This window comes from Trematomus bernacchii, unplaced genomic scaffold, assembly GCF_902827165.1.
Source record: "Trematomus bernacchii unplaced genomic scaffold, fTreBer1.1, whole genome shotgun sequence".
Taxonomy (NCBI): domain Eukaryota; kingdom Metazoa; phylum Chordata; class Actinopteri; order Perciformes; family Nototheniidae; genus Trematomus; species Trematomus bernacchii.
Window position 1 is genome coordinate 8,652,222 of NW_022987851.1, and position 23,219 is coordinate 8,675,440.

Genomic DNA, 23,219 nt, shown 5'->3' on the forward strand with positions numbered 1-23,219 from the left:
GGCAGGGACAGATGCACAAACTCTGCCTGTGCTGCTGGGGCCAAGCGATCCCAGATGGGTGGGAGGACGGGGGACATTGAATTATGAGTGATGCAAGAAACACTGGGTAAGCATCCCAGAGCATTAGTCATGATTTGAGGTAAGCAGGTACTGTATTTGGGTTAAGGAATGGCTTTTCAGTGCAAGGGGAGAAAGTAATGAAATATAAACAAATAAATACAGTATACATCCAGTGTGACTTCAAGGATGATTTCCCTACACGCTCATGGAGATACAGTTTCAGGTGAGGAGGGTAAAGAAAGTCTACTGAGAGAACATTTCGAATTGTGTTGGAGCTTTTCAAATGTTCTGATGTGCTTGTTTCATTGTAGTCCTGTCCTTTTTGCAGTGTGTCAGACATACCCTTTTCTCCAAGAATAAGCATAAATGGCCTCTGACCCCCCCCGGCACACACATGCATTCTTCTCTATTTATCCTGAACTGGAGGCAACTTCTTATTCTGTAGTCACGTCTGTATATTTAGGTGAGTGGCGCAGGGAGTGCTTCTCCTTGGCTCTAGGTCAGGGCTGCTGTCCGCCAGGGACCCGGGCATCTTCAGTCTTCTCAGTGCTCTAATGGGGCACCGAGGGAGAAAAGGTTTCAGCCATGACTCTCCACCTCCTGAGGCAAGCTTAATTGGGTATAAAGAGATGTAGCTCTCCCCGAGCCCTCCACCTTAGGGTAAACCGTGTATGATATGTTTAAGTAAAGACTCTAGACGTGGTGTGCAGGTTACATCCGGCTGTGCCTGCAAGGGAAGGAAAGCGCCTGAGTTTCTGGGTTCTTGAAATGTACAGGACATTACTCTCAGATGAACCGTTTTCAGTTTTTCCCGATGACCACGGTGGTGCACTTATAGGGCTCTGTTGGAATTACCCCTGTTTCAAGGGGAAACCGGCCTTTACATTGATGAATGGACTGGAATGTCACTGCTCTCCTGCTTTCTTCAATTCCTTCTTCAAACAGATAAATCAAGAGACAGGCCATTGGATGTGTCGCAGCTCTGGGGCATTTCAAGGGGTACTACTGAACATAAAAACCACAGCACACTCAGAAAAAAACAATCCCAATAAAAAGGTGGATAAATCACTCAGAATCTGCAGGTCAATAGTATTGAACAATAAACGTATTTTTAGCGCTCCTTCATCAGTGGTCAAAGAAGAGCTGGCAGGAGGGATGGGGTGGGGGTTGGCTCAGCATAAAGGGGAAGTCTTAATGTGCATTAATACACTAAAAGCCATGGGGCTTTTTTCAGGTGATGGATGTCACTACTAAATTAGTGTGTGTGACAGCTCGAGTGCTGCACTATAGGTCAGAGAATTGCTGTCATCTATGGCAGGTAAAGAAAGCTATTTAAGTCAGGTTCAGGTAAATGATAAAAACTGGAATGGGCCAAAAAAAATGCCAGATGAGGATGTATAGGCAGTCCGGCAGTGGCTCAGTCAGTAGGGGCTTGGACTGGGAGCCGTAGGGTCGCTGGTTCAAGTCCCCGACCAGACCTAAAATATGGAGTGTGGACTTCTACTTGGAGAGGTCCCAGTTCACCTCCTGCCCTGCCGTGGTGCCCTTGAGCAAGGCACCGGACACCCCCCTTCCCCCCCCACTCCCATTGCTCCCCGGGCGCTGTACAATAGCTGCCCACTGCTCCTAGTACTAGACTCCTTGTACTAGGATGGGTTAAAAGCAGAGGCCAAATTTCACTGTGTGTGCTGTGTGCTCTGCATGTGTGACCATTAAAGAGGGTTTCATCCCTCCCTATTATTAAAAATTATTACAGTATAGTGAGCCTTCATTCACTTAACATGTGTCCCCTCTGTGTAAAGAGATTCTGAACGTTTCAGGAAAAAATATTCGCTCACCTTTTGTCCTGATCCATTTATATAAAAACCTGTCTGAAAATGAGCTGATCAGATTTTGGCCCCTTTATGATGTCATAATGTTTTTTTTGGCTTGTGTAACCATTAGCCAATCACCAACCAAGGTAACACCCCCCTTATCACCTGAATCTCCTCCTAGAGCACCATTGTGTTATTTTTAACCAAATATCTCTCAGATACCTCATTCACACCAACGCAACTCCGTTTCAAGCTCCGTGCTAGAGCTTTTCAGGTTCAGAACCGGTTCTTCGGTTTAGCTCCGGCTCTTTTCACACCGCCCAGAGTCCGACTGGTGCTGCGTCATTGCGTCATCGTTTGCGTCATGACGTAACCGTTTGCGTGCCTGCTTCATAAAGCCAAACCGCGCGGAAACCCCTCACAGCTCACACCGACAACAACAACAATGGCCGATTGTGTTGAAGCGCTACTCGTTTTGGTTTTCTGCAATTGTTGGAGAATTGATTTGGACCGCGTGCTCCCCTCCAGCTTCCTCTGTACCTCTTCGGAAGACCAGATTCCCAGTAGGTAGCTGGTCTCTTCAGTGGACCACTGCTGCTTGTTGTGTACAAACTGGATAAAACGCGGGCTTTTTGTTGTTGTTCAGGAGTTGTTGGCATGGCGAGAATATTGCTCCACTTTCTCCGGTCCCCGAGATTCGGCTTCCAGTAGCTCTGGAGAGAGCTTTCGCACCTGTGGCCGCTAACGGTCATAATTTCTCTGCTTTGTTTCAAGACCCGCATCAGAAAGCTTTTGAATGGTGATACTTTTCCAGTTGCTCCACCTGCTCTTCACGTAGCTCTGCATGTCGTCGTGTAGGTGCTTTTTTCTCTGGAGATAGGCACTACTCAATCCACTCCTCCATAGTAAGGCCACCCCGGAGGTCGAAGTTAACCTTAAATGTTTTCATTTTAAGCTTTGTTAGTTAGTTAGTTTCGTAACGGACGTAATGTAACAGTTGTAACGGTTGTAGCTTTTCTCAGACACGGAGGGATACATAACTTGTGAAAAGTAACTACAATTCTACCCGTGATATACGCTGATTATATCACGGCTAAGAACCAATCAGATTGCTTGATTTGACTTGTCCATTTTTATAAAATTGCTATGTATTTGGACACACAAACAAGAATCAGATACATTTAAAGTTCAACATGATGATGTTTCCAGACAAAAAGTAAAGAGATAACTTAAGTTTGTGCAATTCAGCTTAGAACAGAGATGAATATCTGTCCAAGATGTCATGGAAATCTGCCCGATAGTTGAGATATTTCAGTCTGGACCAAAGGGGACTGACCGAGAGGCTGACATTGCCATCCCTAGAGCCATAATGCTTGCGTGGGTAAAAATACAAAGAAAGCCGAGTGGTTTAGAGAAATGAAGCGAATACTTAGAAAGAGTAAGAGTAGCAGAAGATATTCAGAGAAACCTTATTTTAACACACATTAACACTTCCATTTCCTCATTATGTATCCATTATCTACCGAAGTGTTTTGTACCATTGAGCGTAATCCTCAGTGCAGGACACAGCATAACCACATGACTGATGGTAAATCAATACTAAGCGGCCAGTTCTCATTGAACATATGGCAGGAGAGCGGAAACATCTGGAAATGTCAAGCATTCTAAAAGTGTTGGTAATGGCAGACACTAACACATACACCAGCCAATCAACAGGTACAAAAACAGGACCATACAATTGGTCAGACTGTTGAGTGTAAAAAAGCTGACAGAGCACACATGTCACCACCCCACAAAGACAGTAATGAAATTGAATAAAACCAATGTAAATGTTCACTGCAGACGTCTGTAGCGCTGATATGCTATAGCAGTGAGGGCTTGGTGTTGACGGCACATGTCAGATGCACTGAGGACATGTCACACAGGAGTGATGTGAGCCCCGTCAGCACCTCACTCGCCCCCAGCCACCTCACTATTGATTGTCAGACTTCTTTGGGGAATTTGGCTTGATTCCTTGTCGGGGGAGCGGTAAAACCAATTGAATAGAGAAATCAGATGTATAAATAAGCAATGTTGTGCATGAGGGCGCACAGGAACGACACACTGACATAGTCACCTTGACATAACCCTGCAGCTCCCTCCCAGAGCAATCAGCGCTGACCAGTGCTGTAAAGCCCTCACACACACAGTGACACACACACATCCCTAATGACTATCTATGTGCTTTTAAATAGATAGGAGAGCCTGTGTCTTTGACTGGGCTCAGTTCGAGGCTTCTTTTTCAAAATGGCAGAGACATTTCTCCATCGATTTATATTGCCACTATAAAATTATAAGACAAGTGTTAAATCTGTCATTAAAGGGCTCATTAAAGTCTGTAATTGCCTTAGCTGAATACATTTGGTGCTGTTAAAAAGAGAGTGTCCTGCCACTCATTATTGTTAATGTCACAGGGGTATATGAGTGTGTGTATAGCACTTTGGCAAAAAGCTCAGTGCTGACCGGCTTCTTGACTATACAGAGGGAATATGTATTAGACAAACCCCATTTGATCACTAGGAAAGAGCACAAAAAAGGGACAAAATATATGCGTATGTTTTACTTGCATCTGTGGACAGATTTATTCAGTAATGTAATATAAGGTGACAAAAGAAATTAATGAACCATTGAAATATCGGATTCATTTATTCATTCCACCAGTGGCAATATGCACTTTAGGGAGATTCAGCACTTGCATACAGGGCAAGGAAACTATCTGCATTCTGTCATTAATTTCACTCCGTAAGTAAATCACACTTCATCACAGCTCATAAATAACTTTGGCTTTCAATTCTATAATTCATATCTGATATGCTAAGCACAGGGCTCTTCCCTCCGAGCAGCCAAGTGGACAAAAATACATGCATGGAGGATTGAAGGGCATAACAAATTGGATTTCATGTGGTCTACAGTTAGATTTTAAGCATTGTTGAGTGAGAGTTTAGTGGTCCTATTCTCATCACTATGCTGTGCTTACTGCTGCTGCTTGCTTGGTCAGGAAACATGAGCTCAGCACCTTGGCCTCTCCCTCAGACATGCACAGAATGGCCTTGTCAGCACAATGTGAGGACAGTATCTAACCACGGTTCACTTGTTCTGCATGCAAAAACATTTACCATGCTTCCCCGTGGCAGTACAGAAATTGAACGTTATTTCTCGGTATACTTTGCACCACACCAAGAACCTATAGAAAGACAGCAAGTCCATGGTACAACAGTAGAAAAGCTCAAAACACTATGTAGTTTGATTCTCTTATGTAGTTGTACTTGCAATCAGTAACAGGTAAAAGATGAGCCAAGCCGTGGGTCTCTCGGGCCCACCTCCACTCATCGCACTCATCATCAAACACAGCTCTGATCAAGTGATTAGAAGAGTGGTGTATGGGTGGAAGCCTCAGAGAGACCAGCCCCCCCTCCTCTCTTCTGCACTCTCAACCCGGGGCGGCCATGGTGAAGAGAGAGAGAGGGGTGAGGATAAGGCGAAAGATACTTCGAATGACAGTTCACTGACAGCAAGATTAATGACCCAACACACAAAGGTCTGGAGCAGCGCAGCTTTTTGATAACGTGCCCCGGAGCCTCGACACCACCTGGCCGCAATCCATACAAATCGAAGTGCTGTAGATTCCAATGGGCAAATAATGAGCGGCCCTGGCAAACGACACTGTCCTTCACACCACCGTCTCCACCGTCCCCACAAGCACTTCATCTAGATAATCTGATACTGTATCACAGACAGAAAGAAGAAAAAAGACCTGTCAGAGATTGTGAAGGGCAGTTATCTATGCTAATGTGCCGGTTTTAGGATGGGCGACTGGAGTGGAATGTGTGAGTAACTCTCGTACGCGCGTACGTTGGCGTCGTGCAATTTATGAGCAGAGCAGAGGTAAGTGGGCAGGTTGAAGGCCTCTTCAGCGCTGTTTGTTCATATGGAAATGAGAAGTAATGAAGTCGACACTGTCAACTTCTCATCTCTCTGCATTGTCATAGTGATAAAGGGCACTAGTGGTAATTCATTTCAGTCAATATAGCCAATAGAGTATGGCAGGGAGATGATGTCAGAGACACTGAAGATTCTGCATTGTGCTATTGTCAGGTTTTATGTCCTCACAAATCTGTCAAGGCACTTTCACATCAGAACTCTTTAACCATTAATAACTGCCCATGCTGTCCATTAACTTATGCAAATGAAATAGAAAAAAGTTAAATTACAACATTGCCAAATCTCTGGGGCAAAACCCCCAAAAACTCTGTTTCAGAAGCCAGTTTGTTTATGCAAAAAGACAGTGTATGCATAAACAGTATTGGAACCAGCGACGTGCAGTCAGGGGAGGCAGAGCCTCTGTGTTGTAAATTCTGTATGATTCCAATTGCTTTTTATAGTCAAAATCGGCAAATTTGCCGAGCTCCGCTACAACTACAGCTTGTAGCGATGAGAAGTGAGGCAGGGACGAGCTCTGCCTCACGTAAGCCCACAGTAACTGGCTGGAGCACCGATACTAATTTAGCGCGGGCACTTATTTTGTGAGCGCGCTCCACCCAGTTACTGTGGGGTAAGGTGAGACACAGATGAGATCTGCCTCACCTCAGAATGCGTCACCCCACAGAAACTGGCTGGAAAGCGGGCCCTAAGCACATGCCTGTCACCATCTCACTGTAGGTCACAAATGTAATGTTTCTAGATCCCTTTATTACATGTGTCCTCGCCATCCATAGTCTCTAAATAACTTATTTCACGTATATATGATATTTAGGCTCGCTGGTCTCATCATACAACGGCACTGAAAAAGCACCAGGGGAGGCAGCCATAACCTCTGCCGCACTGAAGGGGGCGCACGTGAGCCCACAGGTTTTTGTTGCTAATGTTATTCTACGCAGGGTAGACGCAAACAACAAACTAGACTTTTGAAACTAGAGGAAGATAAGGAGGACTTTTACAAAAAAGTAATAGAGATTGTTGTCCAGAAGGATAGCATGGACTTCATCTTCAAGTCAAGGTAAGACCACAATTGTAATGAAAACGGGATCTTACTAAGAAAGAACAATCCAATATTTAGATTTTGGGTATCCTTTTGTTGAACGGTCTGTTTAAAATGAATCGAAGCATCAGACTAAAAAAGCTTTTGAAAATAACAGAATATTTCGATTAAGGTCAAAATATAATATTCGTAAATCTGACTCTGAAAGAGTCAGTGCCTCACCAGCCATGAACCTCACCACACGTCACTGCTTGGAACCAAATGTATAATCCCCTGTATACATAGTTATACATCTCATTATAGTGTATATCTCACTCATCATGCAGCTCAGTCATTGTGAAATTATGCAGGAGTCTTCTTCCACAGTTGGCCATGTTTATTCTCATTCTGCCCTCATCCGGTGTCGTTACATCATTTAACGCCTCCAAAGAAGCCTTTGTGTCACCAAATATAACTTGCTGCAAATTGAAATAAAGTGTTTTGACTAAAATGGTCCTGACTGATCAGATTGTTGTGAGCCACTGATAGATGACAAAAGAGTAAGGTCAAATGTATAATCCTATGTGTGTCATTATTTAATAAACCATGAAATGAATGACAACCTCTAAACTGTCACAGTGGATGCCATTGTGTGCCTCTACTGTAAAAATGTTATTATATGACATTTAAGTCTAGACACTGTTTTGTTCTGAGTTGTGCTAAAAAGGACACATGAATAATTGCTCAAATTCCATGTTTGCCACACTGGTATATTTCACACATCCATAAAAGTATATATAGCACCTACATGGTGTTAAGCCTGTTAAGAGGAACACACTGCTGGTCTTAAAGAAGAGTAATATTTAACCTTTACTGGATGTACATTTTACAATTTTACAATTGATCTTCCTGTCTGGCTATCCTCCAAATGTATTGTCTTTTTAGTACAAACAACTACCTCTTTTGTTACGACTTACATTACAATACAGCTAAATATGTGCACAGTCCTTAGACTAAAACTATCTCCTTTTGGTTTCTAAAGACTTCGTAACATCACCTATCTTGATAAGGAAGATCATTCCAAGAGATCTTAAAACGTGCAAGAGGTTTGTGGTGAGGATTAAACATTTAAACATATTAAGTTAATGAAGATTGTGTCATTATAGGCAGGGGTGCACATAACTTTTTTAGTGAGTTACTCAGATGAGTACCAAGAGACAGCGTTTGGTACTCACCCCACACGAAGCGTGGTCCTCCTCAGTGTCTCCTTCACTGTCCTCAATTTACACTTCTTGCATGCTAGATGATGAAGATGATGAAGATGCACCTCCCTGTCTCTTTTTAAGCCTCCGATTTGCTTTCTCCAAAACTTGTTGCCAAAACTGTGAAGTCCTTGCATTTCCTGAGGCCAAGTTGAAGGATCAAATACTAAGAAATTATCACATGACTTGAAGTCATATCTGATTTCAAATGTGGGAAGTAACAAAGCACACTTATTTACTCAAGTACAATTTTGAGATACTTGTAGTTGACTTGAGTATTTCTATTTTATGCTACTTTGTACTTCTACTTTTACTCCACTACATGTATTTAATACCTTTAGTTACTTTACAGATGTGGATGAATGATGTGAAATCTAATCAAGTGTTAAATCAGACTTTAGTTCCACCTGGAGTAAATTCACAAGCTACCCTGCAGTATACAAAGTCATTCAAACTAGCTGCTCCTTTACCAGCTTTGAGAACACTTTCATGATCAATCATTATAAAACATATCATATATATTATTCTGAAATGGACCAATCTGCACAATGAATACTTTTACTGTCGCTACTTTCACTATATTTTGATAATACTTTTCTAATTTTACTTGAGTAACATTTTGAATGCAGGACTTTTACTGTAACTGAGTATTCCTACACAAGATCTGAGTACTTCTTCCACCTCTGTCTGATTTCAAACTCTTCCATAACACCCTGAGTAAGTTTGCAGCTGTGTGTTTCACTCCACTTTGGTGTAAATAAAACTGCAGCAGCTTGACCACAGAGCGTGAACGTTGTGATCAGGGGCCTCATTTATAAAGGGATATACGCTCAAAAAATGGCGTACGCCAGTTTCTACGCAATGTTTGCGATTTATAAAATACTAACTTGACGGGAAAATGTGCTGTCCTCCACGCAAACTCTAACCCATGCGTACGCACTAAGCACACAAACGGGAGAGACGAGAAACTGCGACACCGTTGGCAGAAGGAAGAATGGAGAGAAATATGTGGAAATAATACCATAAATAAAATGTTACCTCTCATTTATCAAATATGAAGAATTCATTTTCAAACATTGATTAAAGCCAATCTTAAAATGATTAAACAAACGCCTGTTTGAGACTCCTCAGTGCACACAAAAACATAACTTGGAGAAATAAATAAATACGGATATGCTATTTAAAACCACCTCGAATATGTTGTGTTAATGTTATGAAATGTTTTCTCATAAATGATGCGGTAAGCAGGAGGACAGAATTACGTCTAAACTGACGCCGTTTTGCATTTCTATAGGTTGTAGATACGAGCATGGTTTTATATACTATCACGTTTAATCGTGTTTTATGCCGTTTGCCAAGACTTGATAAGTCGCTCGTAAAACACAGGAGGTATGGAAACTAAGAACACCATATGTGGTAAATTGTACAGCTAATATAACACAACACATTAGTTGTATTTCCTTTAACTGGTGGATTATATATAGTTGCTGATCGACAGCTGGAACACAAACCACCAAATACAACAAAAATAATTCAGATCCAGTCGTCATGACTCCACTCCGGAGGGATTCCCCGATCATTTCTTACAGTTTCTCATCAAGGGGGTGTCTCCTGTCCCCGGGACAAACACACTGCCTGAGGAAGGTTATGTGTATTTCTTTTGTCATTAACTTTTTTCGGACCACTTATTTATTTATTTTGGTGACGATCCGACCTCCATGCTGCTACTCTGGTTCAAACTGCATCCACCAAACAATATGATTTATCTCGACCTCCCCACAATAACCAAAATCTGACACGGTGTGAGATGTCTTTTTTAGCTGTTCTATCGTAATTTCCTGCGATCTTCTTCATGCAGTCAGTCAAAAATGAATGAATGAATGGGCGTTTCTTTGACTATGTATAGGCAAATATGGGCGTTACGAGTCGATTGTGATTTATCAAGGGAAACAGGCGTAGGGAGTGCCGTACGCACTTCCCTCGCCGGTACGCAATGTTTTGTGAATCGGAAAATGGCGGAAAATTTATGTACCTATTTTTGTGCTTTGTACTACGTAAGCAACCTTCCTACGTCAATCCTACGCAAGGCGTTATAAATGAGGCCCCAGATGATTTTGCGCAGTTCTCCAGTGTGTGCGCGGGGCACAGAATGTGCACAGGGGAGTCTCCCACCGCAGCCAGTTGGCGGACTTTTGGCACAATTCTGTTGTTTATACCGACGTTAACCCTGTCTGTGCACACGGCGACCAACTCTGTCGTCCAGTGATCTAAGCCTGTGCCTCCTGGAAAGCTTCACAGGTCCGTCGGTTATGTCCTGCGCGGCTCACCCAGCTCCAGTTCAATCAGTCATAGAAAGATTTTTTGCAGGGAGCGAAACGGCAACGTAGCTGCTTAATGTCTTTGGGTTTTTTGACATGCCTAGTAGTTTACTCCATTGAGTGTTGACAAGAAACACGTGTAGACGAAATATGTGTTTTGTTTTGATGTTTTGAGGTACGCAAAGGCGCGTAGTGACACAAGTGACGTTACGCAATTCAGATTTGTGCCGCGCATGCGTACCTGCGTACCAGTTATGTGCACCCCTGATTATAGGTCCTCTGAATTTCTGAATTTCTGAAGTTCTTTTTGCTGACTTCAACTTGGATACCAGTTCAGAAGCGGTCACAAATTCTCAAACTGTTTCATGTAACTAACCATTAAATCTACTCAGGCATAAAAATCTGCGACTAATACTAATGTTATACCAATTGAATGGGCATGAAGGATATATCAATATATCATGTTGAATAGCTGCTGCTCACAGGGCACTGCAACTTTCAAGCAGTGCCTCGTGCAGTCGACTCCACAGAACTGATAAAAGCAGGCACAGTACACAGCTGCATCTGTGCACCAAAGCCTGAAGGTGTGACAGACACAGGCAATAAAACTCAGCCAAGAAAGTCAAGATGGTAGAGGCAGCTACCCTGTCCTGACTGTCGGACGCATTGGCATTAATATGAGGAAGAGATAGTGGAGGAATATGGATTCAAGAGGAAGGAGAAAAGAAGAGGAAAGTCATCTGAATGCTGGCTGTGTGATGGATCGTGTGTATTTGTGGGAGTGTATACACTTTGCTCTGACAGAAAGTATTAGGGTTTCACCTTTTCATGAATGTTGAGACCCAGCTGTGTGTTTAACCCCCGTAACTTGCCCTGCCATGGGTCTCCTCATTCAGGCGATCACATGACAGAGGCCAACGTCCTCTCCGCATCCTTGAGCACGGTGTGATGGCACGCAGCCAATGACTGATCACTCGCTCGTTCCCTCTCGTCAGCACTTTCCCTCATCCAGCTCGTCATCAATGCTTGGCGGTAATAAAACCAATGTCATCCTGCTCTTTTGTGAAGTTCACATGGAGAGATAAGGGGAGAAAAATCTGTCTTTTGTTTCAAATTAATTTCCCACCGTCTTTGTACACACCATTTTCCTGGGTGGCATAGCACAGACGGCAAGCTAATCTCATGGTTCCTCGCCTGATTTCAGCCTTCATTATGAACATTTGTAGCTTTCAAGTCAATTTCCATCTGACTTGTGTGTGTATTATGTGTGTTCCTAAATGGAAATAATTGACCAGGTGAGGTTGTTGTGGAGCAACAGGAGCACCACTTTCGTTAATTAAAGCTGCATGTGGCTGCCGTAAACATTAGGCAAATGGGGTTGTATATCAGGCTTATTACCTGGACATGATCATCAGAGCGAAGACTTTGTCCAGGTAAATATAATTTAGCCTGTCAAACTGAGGCTCTGTCGAAGATATGAGCAGCTGGTATATCTTATTCATGCCATTCAGGAAAGAAAGTATGATACTGTAGTGTGTAGTTTAGGGAGAGAAGGAAAGTCAAAAAGGGCCAACATTGAGGGATTTGGTATTCTTTGGCCATAACTCAACTAGGTTGAGACATTTTTATTTTGTAATCTTTCTGCTCACTTACTATTATACCAGACAGAAAAGTTGTTTAGGGCTAAACATTAATCATATCTCCCAATGTTCCCTAACATTTCTTATCCAAATCATTACGTGTGTAGCACACAGCGGTATGTTGGAACTGGGCTATGAATGCCTGTAGAGATTGTGTGGGTGCAGTTGGGACAACAACATTAAGAGGAGATAAGGGAAACTCATAAAATAGCAGCGTTTCATTTCCTAAAAACACAATAGATTCCAGGTCTGCCTGACAGACTACTATCAGCGACTCTGAAGAATCATAGCTTATCGTTTCTGTGAATGGAAAGGTAGACCAGCACAACATAGGCAACTGTGGCTGGAATGCTGATGTTAACATGGAGGCATATTGCAAAATGACATTAGTGAGCAATACATTCCAATAAAGCTCAAACATGTGGGGGAAGCACTGCATGTGGAAAGGAATTTACTGCATGCTCTCCCCGACTTTAAAGCTTCTTTTAGACTATATTCTCTCCATGCGCCTGACCTTCTGCTTTAGAAGCACAATACGCATTAATATTTCATATCACAACACAGATACACGTACACACTTTGGCCCGACACCTCAGTGTTGGCAAGTCTCTACAGCACAGCGGAGCATACAGCACAGACTGGCTACCTCCTTAGTATTTTACAGGGCATTCACACACAAAAGTTTTTGTTCTCAAGGCTCATCCAACCTTGGAAGTTTAAATATTTAAACTTTAAATAAAGTGATCATTGATCCACATCAAAAAGATTGACAAATCTATACAAAGTGATCAAAGTTAATTATTTATAGAGATTTAAAAATACTAGTGCATTATTCTAGTACAAGTATTTTGAAAGCACACCTCTAAATTATAACTGGCTTAGACAATTGGCTTTAGTTAAATGGACAATAAAACATGAAAATGTACAAACTATTGTCTCTAACAAGCTTTGAGCATATCATACTCAGTTCACACTGGCAATGTGAGAAAATAACTGCTCGATATGCAACGCATGGGAAAGTAGTTCATTTTACAAACGATGTGTTTCCATGTATTGATTTTCTCATTTAAGTTCTGGTAGCTCATTAAAGTTATAGCACAAAGAATTGGAAAGCATTGACCGCGACAATCAGTTTTCTTCCATCTAATTTGAAATACTTTGAATGTAGGAGAGCAGAATAGAAAACAACTATGTATTTCAGTTTCATGAGGGAATCACAACAAAAGCAATTGGGTTTTTTCCCGATGTCACCTTTATGCATTAAGCAGTTATGTTTTAGATTCACAAAGGTCTCTATTGTTTAAGCGTGTTTGTGTGAATATGGAATTAGACTACTGGGGATGTAGCATATTGACTATTCTGAAACAACAAATCGTTGGCACTTTTTTTTGGTGGCAGAAGATCAGTGTGTGAATGCTTGTCCTATCATTATGCATCCAAGCTCAAGCTCCTCCAACAAGACTTCACATGGTGAGCATCATTTTTTATATGAAATCTTTACCATTCCTAACTAAATAAGTTTAGAAGATCAGCCTTATCTATGTATCACTCTTCTCAGCAATCACCAATCTATGGACACTGAGGTAAGTGTCTACAGGTCTAACACCCAGAGACGTTTTCACTTAGACAAAGACTAAAAAATGACCCAGCCCCTCCTCCTTCCTCTCCTCTTCCTCATCGATTGTCTGCAGGTCTGTGCCTCTGTGTCTCATGGCAGCAGAAGCCAAAGTGATGGAGACAAAAGGCAGTTTGGGTATTAATTCAGCGCTCACGTCTTCTTTCAAGATCCTTTCAGATGCAAAGCGCCGGGCTGCGCAGTGGGCAGAAGGGGACGCTGACAATTACAGTCTCACATTGAGCCAGCGCTGGAGACTGACTCTTCAGACTGATTGACAAATGAAAGAGATGAAATAGCTTCTATTTAAAAACGGCCACTTGCCAGAATAGGAGGATCATCTCCAATATCTTGTCTCAAATGGGAAATGGAAAAGAAGAGCGTGCATGGGAAATTGAGCTCGCAATTCAGTACTTTACAAAGGCCATTTAGGCCACATGCACAGAATACCCAGTGGTATTGTGGACGCTTTAAACCTCAAATTCAATGGATCATGGAGATAAAGCAGCAACTTTCAGGGCTTTGCATCCAATTGCTCTTTCCCCGTACTCCCCGAAACCTTTCATGCTGTGCTTACTAATCCACTCCCCTGTATACAAACAGATGAACATAAATGAGGAATGCAAGATCAACACAAACATACACTGATTAACCAAAATTGCATTGGTCATAAAATGAAAGACAACAAATGCGTCTGAGAAGCTCTGTATGTGATTTCTGGGGAGACAAACAGAGATGTTCATTGTCCTGCCAAACAAGTAGACTCATAGATTTCCAATCACGGCCGTTGCTCAATTTGCCTGCGTTTTCTCTCTGTACCCAATCTGCACAGCTGAGTAGAACATCCAAATCGACAGTTTGTGGAGACGGATGCCTGTTGAGCGCCTTATCACATGGGAAGCCAGAACAGCATGGCTCCAGTGTGTGCTAAAATTGACTATGTTTTCTTGCTGAGAGTAATATTTTACTGTGCTTTTAACATTTAAATGTCCAATTCAAAAGAACGTTTGACCCACAGGAATAAAACAACAAAGCTAAAGCTATGCAGTTATATGTGTCAGCTACATATACATTTATTGAAGGCATTGTAGTGCATAAGTACCATTACTGTGTGAGTTACATTTCAAATAGAACCGCAAAAAGAATATGAATAACAAAAGACAATGACTATGAATTGTTTGTGTTTGAATCACCATAGTAAATATACTTTAGTTGTGTAGCCTGAAGGGCAGCCCCTGCTATCTATAAAGGCAAGAAAGCCTCAATAGTGATTTGTCAAACACATCTCGGTGAAGTCAATTGTCCCAAGGGCAAAACATCTTAAAAATGACCCATTAATATGCATTAACAAAAGTACATTTTGAAAGTGAATTTGGGAAGAGTGAATCAGTCGAACTATTATGAGCATGAGAAGCAGGTAGCCAGAGTTGACGCAACACAGGTATAAATAACAAGCACTTGTGTCTGAGAGCACAAACAGCTGCAGGGGACTGCTGCATGCTGCTGGAGGAGCACAAACAGGTTCTTTAATGGAGAGAGGGATGTGAGGAGAAATTCATTTGTGAGATGACACTCTCCCGCAGCCCCACAGCACAAACCCCATGAGAGGGATGCTGTGGCTCCGATGTGTAGTGGTGGCGGGGGTGTGTGTGTGTGTGTGTGTGTGTGTGTGTCTCGTGTACAGGGCAGATTGAGGAATGGGGTGAAACGAGCCAGAGGTGCCCATGTCATGTCTCTATGTAAATCAGTAAACTCTGCCGCATATCACACATGCAAACAAGTACACACACACACACACACACACACACACACACACACACACACACACACACACACACACACACACACACACACACACACACACACACACACACACACACACACACACACACACACACACACACACACACACACACACACACCACACACACACACACACACACACACACACACACACACACACACACACACACACACACACACACACACACACACACACACACACACACACACACACACACACACACACACACACACACACACACACACACACACACAGTACAGCTGAGGGAAGAAGGTATGAAGCAGTTTCAGGTGGAAAATGGGCCACAATTCTGCCATTTATCAACTGCTATATTGAATTTGATTTAAAAGCAATGATATAGAATGGGAAGTTTCTGTGTCCTTATTCCTTAGGCAGGAATTATATCAATAAAATCATTTTTCAAAGCACTTGCTGTGTTGTATTGAATGAATATTCAATAGAAAAACTTTTGCTGCTTGAAGGAAGATCTGAATTAGATGAAGACATGCCTAACTTTAGTTAGAATGCCTAAGAGGTTGTACAGTAAATGCACGTGTAGGTGGTAATGACTACTAAATGAGTCAGCATAATTTGTGATGACATTACAGCTTCAGCTATTTCTGTTGATCTTGCTTAAACTGTCGGCAATGATTCGCACACACGTGTGGGCTCAAAGCATCTGCTAATATCAAACTTTTATTCTCAGTTGAATTACAGTTCACCTTGATGGTGTGCTTTTTTTCTTTACAAGCAGCATCCTTTAGTCCCTCTACAGAAAGTGTGAACTGTGTTGTTAATGCAGCCATAACAGTAGTGTGCTGAGGTTCAAGGTGAAGACGCACTGTGTACTTGTAAAGCTGTAGCCAAATGTGAGGAATAAAGAAATGGCACATTCAAGCTAAGGACATCACATTTCAAGCCTGGGAGCAAATATGAAGAAAAACTGAAAAAAGCTTTGTGTGTACAAAGACAGCCCTTGACACACAAAAACACAACCTCCATGTCAGAAAGAGGAAAGCCCAGAAAAGAAAAAGGAGGTGAATAATAATGAAACAAATGGCCACACCTCCGGGAGCGGATTTTTCATCATTAAATGATGGCCTGGGGGCAGAGACAGTATGATGAGGAAACACTGGCTTGTGCCGGCTCTGTAATTAAATGGTGGCCGGATGGAGTGAGAGGCAGAGATGATAAGCTGGGCTCTGCGCCCCAGGACAGCAGAATATTGTCAGATACGTTAAAAAATATTGTTATCTGCGAGCAAAGAAGCTTTTTTGCAAAAACAAAGATTGTTGCCGTTTCCAAATGGAATTACTGCCGCCTCTCTACAGAAACGCAAACAATGGAGAGGATATGTGTACGTTGGGAAAAAAAATAAAACATAACAGCCTGGGGTAAAATGTCATAAATGAAGAAAATTAATGTAGGATACAATAAAGAAAGACATACAGCATGAGAATATTAATATAAGAATACAAATCTTTAAGGAACACTGCATGACTAACTATTTAACAAGATTAGATATAGTACTTAGGAAAGTGTGTAACTTTTCCTAAACAGTCCAATTCATGGAAACCATTGTGTCTCTCTGTGCTGTTTGAAAAACTGTGAGGTTAGATTCCTTTAGATCAGTTACTAGATGACAACCATCAACATTTTATATAACTGCAATACAGAATTGCTGGACTCAATGAGACCCTTATACAAATGTTTTGGACTGTGTTACTGTTAAATAAATAGGGTCATGTAATAATGTCAATAATGTGATCACAGCAATAGCACATGCTTTAAATAGGTGTTATGGAAAATGTAGTTCCGTAAAATAATGTTGTTGTTAGGATTTGGGATTTATTCATCTTTTAAAACGTAATATATTGATGCACTAACAAACAGATAGACAGATAGAACAGGTAGTTTAACGGATATCCCACAGGACAAAATGTCAAAACTACCGTACCAGCAGGTAAGAACTTAGGACCATCGCCAGGCCTTGAATAAGATTTTCCTAGTGGCCAAACCATGGAATTATAACTGTCACGTGAAATGTTTGGGCCCCAAAATTATTTTGTGAAGAAAGCTCTGCTCAAAAGTGGATCATTAAAAGGTAACTAACTTCCAGTACAAACACTTCAATAGCCCTTCTTTTAAAGATTAGGTCATAAAAGTTGTAAGATTTTCTAATAACCTAATAGAGTTATTTCACATAGGTATTATGAACTTCCGTTTATGTGAAGATAACACAGAATTTGTTTTGGTTTCATGCACCACTGAAAAACATTCATAGAAATTAACTGGGTCCTGTTTTCAATGCTTTATCCAGTGCTCTAAATACATCCAAGAGGGAGATTGGTCCTGTATCAAATATTTAGTGTGACAAAGTCCACATTCAGTCACTAAGAAGCACAAGAGATTTCCTGACATTTGATTCAATCCTTGTCCGCGGACTCCCCAATAATGACTTTAGTTCCAGTGTAAACAATTGAGTCAACACGGCTTGTCATGATTCCGTTATACACAAAAGCAAACATGTTGCTCCCAGAACACAAATAATATCATGTATCATACTTAATGGTGTTGAAATAGATTAAACAAACAACAAAATATTGAATGCACAGTACAAGAAACCATTATAGTGTGCGTTAAAGTGAAAAGAAAGATAATGCATGGAGTGACAAAAGGGATAAGCACATGTGCAATTTCAAATGACAAGTCTAAGATTGGTTTGCTTTGAGAAATCTTTTTGGACAGTTTTCAGAGAAAGGGACTAGTCTAAGCTTTTTTTTTGACAAAGCTTTTTAATATGTCTTAATGGAATGAGAGTGTCACTAACTCGTATCGTTCTTCCAAAAACAGTCCGTCACAAGAATTCCATTACATGAAATGCCAAGCCTTCAATCCTTTCCGTTATTCAATAATGGCCCAATCTCCCTTGAGAGAGAAGAATAAAACACAGTGGTGAAATGTGGATTTCTCACATAAATACAATTACAGTGCATTTTGCAAAGTGCTGTACTGTATAAAGCAATCAGGGATCACTCTTGAAAGTTGGCAAGGAGAGAAGTATACCCAGACTTTTAATGTCTGGGTATTTTATTTTTACTTTTTCATTGGTAAAAAGCTTTTGTCTCCCCTTTGCCAAGCAATGATTGTTGTATCGCTACCAGTCAGGCTCTGAATTCTCTCATTGGGGATTGAAGACGAGAAGAGTCATCCTACAAAGAACGCCCGTGACTCCATGGACTCATGTGACTGCATGATGCCAGAGTAGACTGCTTCATTTTTCTGGCTTTAGCTTCAAATTAGATCAGACATCAGAAACGACCTTCAGATATCAGCAAAGCCAATATGCTGACTGCGATGCATCCGTGAAGAAGGCCAGTGATCAAGATTTATGGAGTGAGGCTACACTGTGTGTCAAGAGTGATACGTGTCTCATCAACGGTGAAATGAAATGTCAAATTAGTTTGTGGGAGGACGCGTGTGTGTTTTAGCTTGTCTGCAAGAATGCTTACATGGCTGATGATACACAAGATTGAGAGACAAAGAGACAAAGAATTTGCCCTCAAATAGGACTCAACGTGAGAGAATGAAAGGGAGGCGCGAGTGTCAAATAGGGTGCTTATAGTGCAGAACACTAATAAGGAGAGCGTCAGCAGGACAGCCGCAGCAGATCCATTTTGCTCGGGGCTCCATCTTGGCAGCACCTGTTATAAACTTCCTTTCCCGTCTTGCACAATTGGTTCTGTAATTTAAAAAGGTCAGCATGGCTCTTGTGTAATTCAATACTATTATGGTGCTGTATTAACCACATATTTAATCACCCGCAGGGTGGTGTGCAAGCTGAATACTGAACGTAAAGTGAAGAGGTAAAACCCACAGTACAACAAAGGCCCAGCTCTCCCACCTGATACATGACTCACAGTGTGAAGGATGAATAGTTTGTCATTGATTACAGCTCTGTTAACACTTAAGTTGAGAAAATAAATTGAAAAAATAAACGTTTTTAAATAAGGAATTCATCGGTAGGAAGTAAAATTGGATGGCTACAGGAAAATAGTTGACGTTTTTTTTAACAAAGGAAGATGAATGAGAAAATGTAATATGTCTGAGTTGCACTGTGGAAGACATACACAATATTTTGTGTTTTGGAATTTGGTTGTCTAGGCAATCACATTTAAGGGCAAGTTCACCAATGAAAACCATCAGGAGTATGGAGTACACTACATTAAATCTTGAAACATACAGAACCATAAATCTTTTTCATCTCCTACAACATAATACGCTGTAAGAGACAACATCTTGGAAGTCTACAAACAACTTTAAGCTAAATAATACTTTTAACCACACACTGCAACGAAAATACAAAGCAGAAATGTCTGAATATTTAACACATTTTGTATTGCTGTTTGCGGTATGTACCCACCCAAAAATGTAAACTATGAGACACCTGTTGCACTGAGGCTGCCAGAGCATTATGGGAAATAATAATATTTCATCAGAGAAAAACAATCGCCAGGTAAACTACCGTTCTCAGGGAGACACTTTATAATCTGTAAATTGTAGTTATGTACTCTGGAAGGTTGTGACAAGAAAATTGAATTGTATTTATCATACAATTTGAAGTTTACTTTATATTCCAAAGACTTTAGTGCGATTGATTATGTTTGATAAAGATAATCATGTCACTGGATATTTGCTTGCGTACATGCATCTTAATGCCACATATTGTTGCTTGGTTACACAAAACATCAATGACTGTCTTTGCTTGAATCCCCTGACTCCATAATCAGAAAGAGAAATACTGGACGGTTCTGCAAAATGTACAATTACGATTTATGGCAAAGGTTATACACTGCATTCATGTCAAAAACAGCATGGTACAAGGGGAAGATTATTGCAAATTCACTATGGTTAAGGTACAATTAGGTTAATGCAACTAAAAAGCTTTTTTAAGCTTAAGTTAATGTCTTGGTTATTCAAAAAGCACTCACTGTATTGCAGAGCTGTGGAGGGACGCACATACCACTTCCTGCATTGCCATTAAATGTTTGCCCTGCATGTAAATTAAAAGGTGCATAATTGTCCAATATTAACATAATTCCTAGAATACTGGGCGGATATATTATATACACTTATATACTAACAAAGGACTGGCTTATCTAAAGCTAGTTGAGTAGCACTTGAAATGTTTTGGCTCTATGAAACCTGATGTACTTATATGATTCTGTTTTCTTCTAGTTTGTATCTTCTTGGTCGAATGCACTTATTGTAAGTCGCTTTGGATAAAAGCGTCAGCTAAATGCAATGCAATGTAATGTAATGGATATTCTGTTTTAAGACAGTGAGACAGTGTCAATGCTCACAAACCTGAGAGGGTTAACAAAGAGCCTCAGAAAACCCAGAGGATGAGAATGATAAAAAGAAGGGAACGGAGTCATTGCTTTGCACATTGCAAGAAAATCTAAAGAGCTGTCAGTCAGAGATTATGCAAAGTAATACTTCAAAGTGATGCCTTGACGTTTTTATCTCATTGAGAGACAATGAAAGGAAGACAGTGTCCTTGCGGAATTTGACTTTCCCGCATATTTAGGATAGTTTATTTACTATGCTACACATGAACAATCCATGACTCTGACATCCCTCTTTGGTTTGGTTGAATTGTCACTAAATCTGCACGCCATGATGGAGGCAGGAAGCAGCTTACATAAGAAATAATATCTATTTTATATCTTTACAATCTTTGTTCCTAGCAACAATACACTTAGATACTTTACATTACATCACATGTCATTTGTTAGACGCTTTTATCCAATGCAACTTACATACATTCAGTACTCTGGACAATCCCCACAGGATGGGGTGAAGTGTCTTGCCCAGGGACACAACGACATGCTGACTGCAATGGGACTCGAACTTGGTACCCCCTGATTCGAAGTCCAGCGCACTACCCACTGAGCCACAGCCTCCCATACTTCATTCTGCACATACAATTATTTTAAGTATCACCTTGTATTTTCACAACTGAAACTAGAGCAGAATATAAGTGAGAAAATATAAAGATAAGAACTAAAGTGATATCTCTCTGATGCTAGTTTAGCAGAATTCACAATGAGCTGAATTCAAGCCCAACACATCTCTAACTGCTGCCAGTCAGAAATCCTGCTCCAAAGGTGTGATTGAAAGCATTTTTGCCATGGGAGCGATCCTTCAGCTTTGCACACACATGCTCACAAACACACACTCTAACACCATTACATCAGAGTACAGGGAGTCACAAACACTACCCTCTGCTTGACAAGTAAATGGCTTCCTAGATCGTGTTGGCGAAAGAAAATACGGAGAGAGAAGATGGTGGCGTGGACACAGCAAAATAAAAAAAAATGAGAGTTGAAAGGCAATAGAAAGAAACTAAGGAGCCAAACTAAGTACATAATAAGAAAAAGTGTGAAATGCTCCTCAGCAGGACGGCATAGTGGTCCTGTCGGATGAGAACTGGGAGGAAAAGGACAGACATCAACTCCATGTAACAGAGATCACTGTCAAGTGTGGGGACAACAAAAGTGCCGAGAGGTGAATCTCGTTTTATCAACACGAGAGAAACAAAACTTCTTGAAACACATTTCTTCAAAGGTCTATCTAGGAGATGTTTGAGAGATAAATGAACAAAGTAACAGACCCAGAACAGTTTAGATTAATGGAGATGAAGATATTTAAAAAAAACAGTATTTTTATCTGTCAAAGTTCAACTGTTAAGTGGATACTTCCTGCTTCACATTGATAACAGAGGATAATGTATTGCATGTGATCTAATAAGAGTCATTAAAACCAACAATTGGTCCCTGAATTTCATCAACCCAAGAGACAACAGAAATACTTTGATTAGGGGTCAACATTTTCTATCATTGGTGTACTGATAGATTAGATAGAGTTTTAACACGGACTGTTTACTTTAGTCAAAACTGCACCAACTGAGAAGTTTGACCTCTAACTCTCAAACAAGGTTGGTTATTTTTGACTTGAGATGGCGGAACATCTGAAATTCCTTGGTGACCTTGCAACTTGCACTGCTTCAATAAATCATCTAGACTCAACGCCTCTGTCAAACCAGGCCCAACACACTCAGCCACCAGATACCACATCTATTCAAAACTCGTAGGTTAGGAAGGCACCATTAAAATAGTTTATTTCCACATCTGCAGATTCATTATATTGCTGCTATCCTTATCTGGATAGCCTGGAGCTCAGATCTCAGCATGGTATCTTCCAGACAATCAGGGAGCAGAAAGCTGTTTCACTTAAGTTAGTGTATAATAGTGCAGCTAGACAATTGCTGCTCCCGAGACAGGTGAGTTGTCTTTGGTTAAATACCGTTATAGACTATAAGCGCTGGTGTGTGCCAAGATCAAGGTATGAATTCTGGTGTCCAAATGAAAAACAATCATTAAAGCCAAGGTAAAGGTGTCACACACGTAATAGTCAGACAATCACACAGCTTGACAGACACACTGACAAACCATGATGATGATGATGGAGTGAGACAATGGAGTCTTCATCACTGATGAGGAGACATGCCAGTTCAGAGAATAGGATATGTCTTACCTGGGACTAAAGGAGCCTCTTGGCCCTGGACCAGCCTGAGCAGAACCATTAGGAGGAAGGGCGTGGCCCCTGACCACGTGCCACGCATTGTGATGCTCACTGTCCTGGCAT